General features: G+C 36.7%; 1 protein-coding gene across 1 annotated transcript in view; it reads left to right on the top strand.

Annotated features, from left to right (window-relative positions):
• Positions 1 to 13,103, top strand: part of TAMM41 (TAM41 mitochondrial translocator assembly and maintenance homolog) — a 64,852-nt gene that overhangs the window by 25,188 nt on the left and 26,561 nt on the right. The window lies entirely within an intron of this gene.

The raw sequence follows: 13,103 nt of genomic DNA on the forward strand, positions 1-13,103 counted from the left end.
GATCAGCATGTTGAAACACAAAATGTAAAGCATTTACTCCTAAGAAGCCTAATAAGTAACTTTAGAGAAAGGAGTCCAGTCCCGCCCAAGTCTTCCAACCTGCACTCCAAAATTCAATAATAGTATCAGAACATAACATCAAATTTGGGCATATACTGGCTATCTCATCACTTACACGAGAAACTAACTTCCTCTATCAAAGGAATTGTGGTCAATCCATACAAAAAATACTGAGATCTATACAGCTGATTTCCTTGATAAAGAGTTAATAGAGATGTACATCTCTGTATAAGGATACAAAGAAGCCTGAGTTTCCTCACAGATCAATACACAATTAAATCCCAGTGGCTCAGGATGACCCTTGCGAGCACCGCTACTATAGATCATCTTAACTTCATAAAGGCTGACCCACAACATTAGGGGACTAATTTGTGATAAGGAAATCAAACGCACACTTCTTCTGCTAAGAAACATTTGTTATTCTTATTCACTATCAAGTCATAAGATGCTTGTTTACAAATCACCTGAATTTTAACTGCATTTTAAGACATGGTTAATTAAAATCTAAGAAAAGCACTAAATATATCCAGACATACAGCTGACAACTATCTTCCTGGTTCAACCTTCTGTGCTAACGTAAGAGACAGTGACCAACAGAACTGCTTTCAGCATGTGCTTTTCCATGAACACCATCATGCCCAAGAATTTTTTTCCCCCTAAATAACATGGGTAATGAAAAAAGAGTATACTTTCTTTTGCCTGAAAACAAATAACCACTTAGATCATCCAGGAATCCAGCAAAAGTGCAAATGTCCCAAACTGGACATACACAAAAAACCCTATAGTTTCACACTGCTGGGAAAATGACTCTTGTTATCTATATCCAAGGTCAATCACTGGAAATTATTTTGATGATGCCAGCATTCTGTGTGCAGGACTGACACTGATCTCTATCAAATCAATGGAAACATACTCTAGTTTAACAGAACCAGCTATGCAACACCTAACATTGCTTTAAGAGGCAAGTTTCTTCTAACTTATCATTTCACAATTACAATAGCAAAACAACATCTAGCATGTAATTTTCGATACTCTGCTTCTTTTTCTGCAGGTTCATTCTGGAGGCAATTGTAGAAGTGATTTATCCAGCTTACTGATAATACAGTCTGCAAATAATATTAGTTCAAGAGCATTTTTCATTTCTACTGACTTGGTTACACTGAATTCCTTATTTCATCCAAGGGAAATTTAACATCTTAAACATGACCTGTTTTCAAATATTGTTAATAACTTCCAGCTGACTTGGGATGATCCTGAGACTATTTTAAGAGAGTCATTTACTGCTATAAGCTGCACTGAGAACAAATCTTTTTCTTCAATAAGCTGAAGATAAAGTTATCATTAAAGTGTTATATTATCACACTCAAAATCCAACAGCTACAACATTCTGTAGAATGATTACCGTGTAGCAAAGGACTTCCGTGCTTTTGGCTCTAAAAAAAAAAAAAAAAAAAAAAAAAAGATGAATATATAAAAAAAATTTCAGGAACACTACCAAATCATAAAGAATGGAACCTTTTGCTCTGTGCATCATAAGAGATTTTACTGTTACTTCAGATGAAACTGCAATATGATCTCACCACTTAAGAGTTTTTTCTGGATTCATATCTATTGTTAAATTACTCTTACCATTGTTACTTCTGGTTTCTCTAATTCTACAATTGCCTATAGTCACAGACAAGAGCTAGAGCTAAAAATCTCCATTTAAAGAGAAATTTGGGAGAATCAAATAAAAGACACTACAAGTAAACTATCTGGTTTCATTTCTCACAAAAGAAATTAGGTAGTGGTACTACACTATTTTTTAAATTTATTAACACCCAAAAGGAGGGAAACATAAGCTACTAACTTGTTGAACAGTTCTCAGACATGTAAATGCATAGTTGGAACAAGGAGATATAAGTAAAGAAATAATTATATGTTACTGGGTAAAACTATTTAAGTAAAGCAACGTACCATTCCACTAGAAAAAGATGTCTAATAATCTCTTGAAAAAAAATATTCTTCTAAATCTACCATTTTTACTAATACAAGTCATCCTCTTCAGAACAGAAACAACACAGAAATAGATTTAGGAATTTTATACAGGACAGAAAAGCCTAAGTAATCCAACCTGTACGTTAAAAAAGTATGTATTTTTAAATATGTATATATGTATCTGTAGTAACTCTGTATCCAAGTACACAAGAATTATTTTACATAAATTGTTGGCAAGAGCACATTATGTGTATCTGAATAGATCAAAGTGAAGTGCCTACCCCTTCATACAGTTTTCCAAACTGCTGATTCTCCTTCATACAGTTTTCCAAACTGCTGATTCTTTGATGACTATAAGCAGAGTCTCCTACTAATCCTAAACATCAGGCAAGTCATGCCCAAATTCAAGTGGTCAAGTTCAAAAGCTGCAGCTTTAGGGCTCAAGTAATTCTTAGAACAACTTAAGGCTTTTGTAAGCTTTTATTTAGCTTTTGAAATGTATCACTTACCTACAAAGTGTTTCTTTATAGTGCATTTATTTCATAATGTGGTTTTCAGCCTTTGGGAAACAGAATTTATGCAAAACAACAAAAAGTTTAAGAACTAAATGCAAGTTTAACTTAATCAATAGTGGACTTCTCAATTTTGTGTGTGCGCACCTGTGTATATGGGTGCACTGCTTAGTGGAATTTGCCCATTAAACATGGTCATACCACACTCAGAAAAGAACCACCATACGCTTTGACTTAAGGAAATTCTGACCACCAGAAATCTCTTTAACATTGCTTTCTCCACAGCTGCTTGTTTGTATTCAAACAAGTTATCATCAAGAAAACTAGGTGGTTAATTTACCCTCCCTAACTATATACAAAGACTATGCTTTCAGGACAAGTTTCAGATCTTGTGCTAGAAGACAAGATCAAAATTGTTAGCCTATTTCTCTCCCAAGGAAACTTTGCTCCCTCCTGCACCTCATCCACTGCCTTGTCTAAGATAATTCTAAGCATGCTACGCAATACTCCTTATACTGTTTCTTTGAGGAAGCTACTAAGCCTGTAGTTAAACTGTTTATCCTAAAATGAATATTGAAGTCTTCCTCATTAATGTCAGTTCTTCATTCCTAAATCAATCCACCACTTCAGTCATATCCGTCCATACTGCTCGATGCAATGAAATAAGTTTCCTTCATAAAATACTGATGAGCTTTTATGAAACACAGATTTTACAACACTGTGCCAAATAATTTAACATTCCTATCCAAAATATCTCAAAGGTGAGGACGAATTCTAAAAAAATAAGTTTCTGGAGAAATATCATTTTCACTGTAATGAAAAGGTTCTCCATATGAATCATGGATAAACATGAAGTCTGTTAATACCATATATTGCTATGATATCAACAGTTAAGTAAACATTTTTCAGAACTGTTGGTTTCTTGCTAAATTATTTCACATACATGCAAGAGTTTGACAAATTTGTGATAAGTTGTTAAAAGCAAGGAACTTCAACAGTAATATTTCAAAACAGAATAGTTCGTAAGACAATCATAAAATTCAAAGAATATTTTACACAAAATATATACATAAACAAAGAGAAGACACACCATACTTGTTACTGAGAGTCTGAAAGTGCTAACAAGGCCAAAGCCAATACCCAATAACTTATCTTTTGGCAACAACCAATCTTAGGCATATGAAAAAAAAGAAATGTTTTATTAGCCACATTGGAAGTTTTAGTGGCCTATATTTAGAAGTTACTGTTTCAAGTAATGAGATATTAAAAAAGGTAAATAAATTCCAGTCTAAATATATAGTCTAAATAGTAATAATCTGATCCAACTTTGGTAAACATTAGCAAATACTGGCATAGGTGATCGTTTCTGCACTACACAGAGCTAACCAACTGGACTGATTACTGAACAACGAGCAAATCCTGGTGAACATACTAGATACACCTGGAAAAGGGGGACTCTGCACACACATGGACAAAGGAGAGGGTGTATTTACACAACAATCAGAATACATCTCTTAAATACGTCTAGCTTTAAAAGAAGGCCTTCTGCAATAAGGGGATGACTTTCAAAGGACAGAAGTTTCAGACTGATTCTGTCTGGGATTGAAACTGCTTTAAAAAAAGAAAGCAAACACACACACTCACAATCATAGAAAAGTCCAGACTGGAAAAGATCCCTGGATATCAGCTGCTATTAGGTTTTCCAGAGTTCTCTCAAGCCAAGTCTTGAATACTCCCAGCAAATGAGATTATAGCACTTCTGTGGGCAACCTATTCCAACATYATTTGTTCTCATGATAGCGAATTTTTCCTTATATCCAGACCAAATTTACCCTGAAGCAACTTGTGCTTGCTGCCTGTTGCCATGGAGATTCTCTTCATGAGGATGCACATCATCTCTATAACTAACTTTCAGCTACTGGAAGACTGTACTTAGTTCCCCACTAAGCCTTCTCTTCTCTAGGCTGAGGAAATCTAACCCCTTTAACCCTCTTCAAATGCCATGTTCTTTAACTCTCCAACCGTATCGGTTGGTTTCTGCTGGGCCCTCTTCATTTTTTTCAGGCTCTCTTAAACTGGGGGAACCACAGCTGGATACAATATTCTGTGCATGGCCTAACAAGTGCTAAGTAGAGTGGAATAATCATACTCCCTGATCTGCTAGTTAAACTCCAGATGATGCAGCCCAGGACACAGTTTGCTTTCATTGCTGTGGACTTCAATTCCAGCTCGTGTTTAGCTTGCTATCCATGGTGACGCTATTCTGTAGGACAGTCCTGTTCAGCAGGACTACACCCAGACAGTCCACCCTGCACCTGCACTGCTGCCTGGGATTATTCTGTGTGAGGTGCAGGGTTTTACATTCAGCTCTGTTAAATCTCATGCAATTCCTGTCCACCAGGAATTCCAGTCTTCCAGTCTGTTGAGATCTCTCTCTGTGGTGGTTCTTCCCTCTGACATACCTATCCTCCACCCCAATTTGGAGTCATTCATCAACTGGATGACAGTGCATTCAATCCTGTCATCCATCTCACTTATAGAAGGTATTGAGTAGTACTGGACTCAGTAAAGATTCACAAAGAACTCCACTCATGACCAGGTGCCACTTCTACTTTGAAGTGTTAACTATCTCCCTTTGAGCTTGGCAGTTTACCCAGCTTTCCACCTATTTATCTTGTGGCTCACCAGTCCAGTCCATCTCTTACCAGCTTGTCAACAAGGATGTTGTGGGAGCCAAAATGAATGCATTCATAGACAAAATATATAAAACATGTATGAATGACTACTTAAATTCATTAAATATCATGATTGGGGTAAGTCAAATTAACTAATAGTTTAATATCATGTTGAATTATTAGAGCCAGCATCCTCTCAGCAAAATAGCTTCAGCTACTGTTCACTCATGAAACTGTTAACTAGGTACCATGTAAAATACACATCCACAGGCAAATCAACAACACAGCTTGCAAGACTGTGGCAAAATATGCTTGTTATCTGAATGTTTGCAACAGTTTTGGATCTTCAAGTAAAAAAAAAAAAACAAACTTTTAGTAGAAATTAATATTCAATTGTTTCTTTTCCATTTATCAATTATGACTGCATTGAAGTTTAAGATACTAGGTTATACAAACTTCTTCAAAGATTATGTTAACTACCAGAGAGAAGAAAAGCATTCATCACAAAATAGTCTAGCTTAAGTGCTGCTCTGCAAAGTAGTTTAGATGCTCTGAGATTCTTTAAAATAAGGGAAACAAAGCCTCACAGAATTTAATGCTGAATAAGAAAGTAAATATAACCACTACCCAGGTGAATTGCATACATGCACTGCAGGCATTTCAAATTAATCTACTTGGGCAATTAATGGAGCACCATTTAGAAGATACAGTAAAAGAAAATGAAAACATTAACCATATAGGATACTTATCTATACCGAGTCTCCACATGAAAATGCAGTGGAAATGCAGAGTATTTAAATAGGCAAATATCTGAAGTCCACATGAAATGCAGGTAAGTATTTCTAAATTAGCATACAAAATACACTCAAAGATGCATGTTTTCTCAGTTGTCATGAACATGATGTATTAATTACAGTCAACATTAAAAGCTGAAATTTTCACAAAATATAAATTCAGTTGATTGTATTTTCCACTATAACAATTTGAAATAAATCAGCTTATCACATAGCTTAATGGAATAAAAATTGGGGCTCCATTGGTAACAGCATATAAGTGAGTATTTTCATAAATAATTACAGTGACAATTTTCCCTTTCATATAGGGAACAAAGTTATTTCTAGCAACCAAGTGTCCCATTTGGCCTAGAGGAAGGAAGAGAAGAAAAACATCCTCCAAGACCAACTATTTTATCAAAAAAATGAAACAAATTGCCTAAAGTGACATTTTGAAGATACAGTAAAATCAATTGTGTGATTTGTCATTTTCCAGGTCTCCGACTTCATTCATCTCTACCCCAGTTTGCACTATTGTCACCTTCCTCTTCTCCCCCTAGCTTCACGGCATCAAAGACTTCAACCAGCCTAGTCAGATGAAAGAAAATAGCAGTAAAACCCACTTGTTTGATAGCTGTATTGCAGAAAGATTGCAGGAGAAAAACCTCTTTGTGCTTTCACACAGCCTACACACACATTCTCTTGAAATATCAAACTGTAATGCATTTATCAGTGTCCCTTGCTGTTTATTTTGCCTAATAACCTTTTTATTCTTTTTCTTCTGTGTAAAGAATTTCAGCACTGTTTTATAAATAAACAGTGATGAAAAGATGCAAGTTAGAGTGGCTGGTATTAGAGTAATGAACAATTAACATACTGTACTGAGTTAGAACTACCTTGCTTGTGAACAGATTCAAACACATTAATATCCTAATAACGTAGTTTATTAAACTGATCAATTATATGCCAAAAGAGGTCATACATAATTTTGAATTCAAACTGTTATACAATCAAATTCCACCAACACACACAGCATACAATTACACTACACTATGAGGAACAGCTGTGAGAGCTGGGCCTGTTTAGCCTGGAGAAGAGGAGCCTGAGGGGGGATCTTATCAATGTCTAAGTACCTGAAGGGAGGGTATCAAGTGGATGGGGACAAACTCTTTTACACAGGAAAATTGAATCACAGGAAGTTCCGCCTGAACGTGAGCGGGAATTTCTTCCCTGTGAGAGTGATAGAGCACTGAAACACATTGCCCAGAGAGGTTGCRGAGTCTCCTTCTCCGGAGATATTCAAGGCCCGCTTGGATGCAACCCTGTCTAACATGCTCGAGGTGAACCTGCTCGAGCATGGGGGTTGGACTAGATGATCTCCAGGGGTCCCTTCCAACCTTACCCATTCTGTGATACATCTTGCTCTCTTTCATGGACCAAATTAGAGCTGCAGAGTTGCCTATCTCAGGAATACCACTAGGTACAATTATTTATTAGTAGTTGCTCTGAATGAAAATTAATGTAATGGAACGCAGTAGCTGTTCTCAACACTTAATCAGCTAAAATATGTAGAAATGTCAAGAAACCACTCTACGATGCACAGTAGGCATTCAGAACCTCAAACCATCACACCCTTAGCCTAATGCACTTGGTATGGCTTACTGCCATTAGAAAAGGGGTTTATATATATAACCACAGGAAAAACAAGGTTTATATATATAACCACAGGAAAAACAAGTCCTTAGTAAACATGATAGGTAATCATGCACGAGTATCCACAAAATAGAATAAAAAAATGATTTAAAAAAGATAAGTAAATACACCATTATGGACAATGCCCCTGGAATCATTGCTACCATTGTAATTACTTGTGTAAGGCATTCAATAAGGAAAGTGACAACACTATCGATCATTTTTTGCTCCCAGTTCCAACAGAATTTCAGCAGTAGTCCAATTCTTATGACAGGCACTTCCCCATAGCCCAGAAGTCCCTGCAAACAGAAAACCTACTTGGCCTTGCATGATACAGCCTATAGCACATCACCAGCAGGAACCCAGCACGATTCTTGTCTCACTTGATGTTCCACTGCATCCCACAAAGTGATTAGTGTTGCTGTAAAAATTGTACTTTTCACACATTGCCAGTCTGTCACAGAAAATCCTTCCTAACTAGCAAGCAGACAAAACCACAGCTAAAGGGAGAGCCAAAAAATTCAGAATTTGACTTATTTTTATTATCTTGACTATTACTGTTGCCTGACAATGATCAGCCACAGAAAGAGAAGGAAAAGTCTCTTTGGTGATAATGAATGAGCTAGTTTCAGCAACAAGTTTAGAGGAGACAACTAGAAATATCCAGCTATTTATCTGTCGTTATTGGAGGATAATCCCTTGAAGACTGATTAGTCACAAGGTCACAAATAAACTCTTGATGGGGGGAAAAAAATTTACTAACAAAATGGAACAAAAAGCATGTGTGTTCTAAAMACTTTCAAATGGCATCACATCTTAACTCTTCAGACTTGCACAAAAATGTTTATGATTTCCCTCTCCCCATCCACTTTGCTCGTTTAAAAACAGCGTTTTCAGTGAGAACCCACAGCAGTATCTCCAGGTTATCTTGACTGATACAGCAACAGAGGACACCTAGTGGTGCTTGGTGTTAACTGTATGCAAACAGCAAGCAAACTGATCAGGGTGTAGTGGCGCCAGCAAGAATGTAGACAATTCATGCTTTTTTCCTCTAAAACACCCCCTTTTTTTTTTAAAATGATGGAGAATTCAAAATACTGTAGCACAGTCACACAGGTAAATTTAAATCAAATAATACTATAGAGGTCTGAGTTCCAGATGCAGCCACTACCTTATGAAAAACTACTCTGAAAATAGTTACAATGATCACAAACATCACAGGTATTAACTCTGTTCTTATTAGAAGGCCACCACCTCCAACAAATACATGCTATGGAAAAGTAGGACAGGTTCTCCACCACTGAAAAGGGAAAGGAAACAAAGCTGGCAGTTTTGCTGGAGGCAGTACCACCACAAGCAAGGTACTTCACCACCATGCAACAGACAGTAACTCTGACACTGTGGAGAAGATCCACTGGCCCATACAGAAAGGCACAGGAAATCCAAGCCAAATTCCAAACTGTCAGATCTACTCCTGTATTTATTGGTCCTAGGTACTCTGAGTTCTGTATTAAATTAGTGAGAACTGTGTTCTTTTTTTTTTTTTTTTTTTTAAGCTAGAAATAAGGATGCTGGTATTAAGATAGTTCTGTAAACAGCTGACACTGAAACCATCTATCTACAATATTATACTTTGTTGTTTTGAGCAGCATATGTCATTTGGAACACACTCTGAACAAACTCAGCATCTGCTGAACTCCTTGGCTCCAAAGGACTACAGAACATGTCAGCAGGGTAGAAGCAAAAGCTACACTAGTGTCTACAGGTAGAAGCAAAAGCTACACTAGTGTCTACAGGTAAGCTTTCTACTTATGTGGGGAACATTTACTGCATTTCATTGCCAGTGGCAAAAAGTAAAATAAAGGTTCAAGTTCCAACTCCTGTCATGCTCTTCCATGAGAAATATTTTGCAGTAAATATGAGAATTAGATTGAAAAAGAAGGAAGAAAAAGAGGATTATGCAACATACGCAGTTCTTCATCCTTCTTTACACAACTCCAATGCACAGAATCAATCACAGCCCAGATTGAGAAGATTTTACCAAAAAAACCCAAAAAACACGAGTACTTGTATGTTTTGAACCAGCACTGTCAATAGAAATCTTATTCTTGTGCTTGCAGCAGCACAAACATATGCAGTAAAACACACTGCTGACCTGATTAAAACTAGTCTGTTTTTTAAAAAAGTTAGTTTTAACCCACATCAGTTCTCCAATCTGTTCTCATATGTAGCCACGCAAACACCTACACTGATACAAGCAGAGAGAAAAAAAAAAATGTTCCTTTCAACAGCAGTGCTGGCTGAAAGTGCAAATGAAACTAGGACCTTCTGGTGTTTGCAGATTTTCTTACCAAAGTTAGCAAAGCAGAAGTTACACTGAAAAAACAGATTAGAGCCCAAGTTAAAAACTGGTATGAGACATAAGACAGCTTTATCTAAACTTCAAATAAGCATTCAGATAGACTCTTTATGAGCTCTCAAAATTTTGCCTCAAGCACCTGGTCTCAAAATTAATTGCTTTACTGGAAACATGACCAATTTAAAAGTCATTAACAGATGCAAGAAACACATCTTAGGTTTAACTTAAAACGCATAAAAGCCAGTTAAGGAAACATATCAAAGAACATAGTTTTAAGACGAAAATCATGGCCTTTAAGTTATATGAAAAAAATCCACCTGCAGCCCTCAAATAAAAGGTTTGAGGCTAATAAGGTAAGGATTTGGATAGCCACCTCTACAATACTCAGATGACTTTATTCCCCAAGTTTCCTCAAATACACAAATATATAAGCAAAAATGCTCCAGAAAGCTTATCTACTCACAGATTTTGCTTTTACTTTAAGTATTAGTTAATAGTATAAAAACTACCTTCCAAAAGGTTACCGATCTGTTCCTTTTCAAAAAGAGCCTCCCCATTCTTACTTATTAAAGTTTGTTCTAGGTCAATAACATCCATTCACTCCTTAAGTAAAAACTATTTCATGATCTTTTACTATTTCTGATTTCCTGAAATTAGCCTTACCCTAGAAAAATAGAATTTGAATTGCTTACCTTTCAGAGCTCTATCTTCCAAACAAAGAGGCACGATAAACTCAGCAGCATAATGAATGCATAATAGYGTGGTATCATTCTCCTTAGTTCTGAAGTTACTTCTGATTTAGATGTTTAAATTCATAGAAGTTAAGCAAACAATCAGCCTTAGACTTAGGTTTAACAATAAATTATTCTTTGAATCTGCTGAACAAACTCAGCATTAGAGAGAAGGAATGTCTTTCCTATCAGCTACAATCCAGATCATACAATATAAACCAAGGATGTTATAGTTGCCTTTCACACTATCATATTGTTTTCATATACATTAACTAATTTAAGCACTTTCATACCTTCTCTTCAGTTACGTTTTCCTCTGGATAATTCTACCAGCAAGTCACTATTGTCCTACCCTCTTTTGTTTATTTTCAAAGTGAAATTAATCACGGGAAATTACAGACACTCTTCTTTCTTGCATTGGTAGGAAGCTATAAAGAAGGAAAAGAACATTTAGAAAACAAAACTATCCAATAAATAGCTGTAGATGTTTGAAAGCTTCAATTTAAAGCTTTGTAAGTGGTGACAAGAACCACCTGAGCAATACCAGCTATTTATATCACTTTGCCAGCTGATTTAAGTTAAATAATCAAATTAGATTGTTTAGTAATCAGACACGTGATACCACTTACAGCTTTATCCAACAAACACTCCCGTGGTTTAAGAGTCTTCTAGTATATATTGAGAAATTGAATGTTTAAGCCATTTATTCATACTGGTGCTAAAGAATTTGCTGCATTAATACAACTTAGTTAAAAACCTAGGCAAAGCCAATCCTTACATATGCAAATTTTCATCTAGTATTTTTTTTCATGCCAACATTTTAGTCAGGATAACAAATACTAAGAATATAAAAATCATGTTTCTTTTAATACTTCACTACATTGTGCTTTTTACAGTTAGATCCTCCTCTCAAAATTTACGCAAAATATTTTGCTCACCTATGTAGTAGGAAAGGCTTTTGAATGCGAGCTCACCAAAAACTGTTCTCTTTATATAGCGTGCCATAAAGTACGTAAGTCATAAAAAAAAAACGCATGAGGTCTACGATCTGACATGACTAGTTATATAAATGTAAAGACTCTGGTGAGTACTGAATCTGGATCTTAAAGTTTCCAATTACTCCAATCATTGTTGTACCATGCTAATGCAAATCTTTGGGACCTTACTACTCAGAATAGTAAACGTTTACCTTGTTGAAATGTTATTATTTCTGATGTAAATACACTTTCACTGAGTATACTGTTTTTCTCCTCTGGAAGTAAATATTTAGAATGAAGACTTCAAAAGGTATGTTTTGACTATTTGTGTCATTTGAAGTAGAAAATTTGAGAATAACGAAGGTCCACTGCAGTTTTATGGTGGCACTTGCCTCACGTATGAAAAGTTTGATATTATTTGCTATCAGTGATAAGGATTGCTCTCCTGCCTCAAGTGTTTCCTCCCAACGCTCCTGTACAGTCAAATGCTAATTTATCATCTGCTACTTTATCACCACAAACACAACTATATTGCCACTGACTTAAACCTGTGCATCAAACTCTATCTTCTGCAGTAAAGAATATCAGAGCCTCTGGTACGTTACGTGTTTTAAGTATATGTATTATTCCACTGAAATCAGAGGCCCTGATCGCTTGTTTGAAGTTGAGCGCACACAAAACATTTTGGAACATGTCATTGTTTTCCTCAGAGCATTATACAGCATAAAAGGGGTATTTTGAAAGCCATAAAATCAAGTAAGATGAGAACTTTGAGAAAATAAATTAAAACATAAAATTATGAGAAAACAAAATATGTTTTAAATTCATTTTTTTTAAATTCTTTTTTTTAAATGCAATTAACCTTCTCTTTGAATTTGAGAAAGTTATTCTCTGGGACTTGAAAATTAAAACCAAGGCTCAGCAAGACTCCACGAGCATGTAGACAGTCCGAGGGCAGCACACAGCCACCATGGTTAGAGGTTGCGCACTCTTCCTCTGCACAACACGGCAGGAACGCAAAACAGCACAAAGCCCTAAAAAAACTGAGGAAAACCTAACACCAGTAGAAAAGAAAAGAAGAAAAAAGGGGGGGAGGAGAAGAGGTGAAAAAAAAATATCCCTGAAGGGGCACAGAATTGCAACTACCTCAGGAATTAAACGGAATCAGCGGCAAGTATATCTGGAAGGGCCCTCGGAGCGGCTGCTGTGGGCTGGGCCGGGCCCTACCTGCGCACGCCGCCCGGCCCTGCGGGAAGCGCGCAGCGGCCTCAGCAGAGCCGCCACCACCCCGGGGCTCCCCGCGGCCCAGGGCCACCGCGCCCGCCCCGACGAGCGGCGACGTGCGGC

This window comes from Rhea americana, unplaced genomic scaffold, assembly GCF_003343005.1.
Source record: "Rhea americana isolate MKP2758 unplaced genomic scaffold, rheAme1 scaffold_19, whole genome shotgun sequence".
NCBI classification, from domain to species: Eukaryota; Metazoa; Chordata; class Aves; order Rheiformes; family Rheidae; genus Rhea; species Rhea americana.